The sequence below is a fragment of the Mizuhopecten yessoensis genome, unplaced genomic scaffold (assembly GCF_002113885.1).
Source record: "Mizuhopecten yessoensis strain PY_sf001 unplaced genomic scaffold, ASM211388v2 scaffold715999, whole genome shotgun sequence".
Classification (NCBI taxonomy): domain Eukaryota; kingdom Metazoa; phylum Mollusca; class Bivalvia; order Pectinida; family Pectinidae; genus Mizuhopecten; species Mizuhopecten yessoensis.
This window is the reverse complement of record NW_018479897.1, coordinates 4449-4975: the sequence shown is the minus strand read 5'-3', so window position 1 is coordinate 4975 and position 527 is coordinate 4449.

The following is a 527-nucleotide window of genomic DNA, read 5'->3' as shown; positions in this document are numbered from 1 at the left end:
GGGGGGGGGGCAGTTGTTTTGCTTTTTGTGGGGAGGGAAAGTCATTGCTCATTTGTGAGTAATGAGAGTAACTGCTCTGCTTTGTAGAGATACATTTGCTCTTTTGGGGAAAGGGGTTGCTACTACAGTGTATTTGTAAAACAGGGTGTGTATACTGTTGTGGGAAGGGAAGAGTTGTTAAGGAGGGGAGAAAGTTTACTATTGTGAGGGAGGTCATTATTGCTCTATTGTCAGGTACACTTTTAATACTGTTAGCTGATAATTGTATACATACTTTCAGCCTTTTTATGATGTTGTTGGTGTCCCATGAATCCATACCCGAATACATGTACATGTAGGTTACACTTGTGTATGTTAGTACAGGGAGAATACTGATATGGCATCATCACAAATTGTTTATACCAAAATGTATGTATCACTTGCCAATGTCTTTATTGAAAATGTTAGAAATTTACAAACTCGATCTATACATGTTTTTATCTTGAAGGATATTTTTTTAAATGTGTACATATCCTATGCAGAAAATG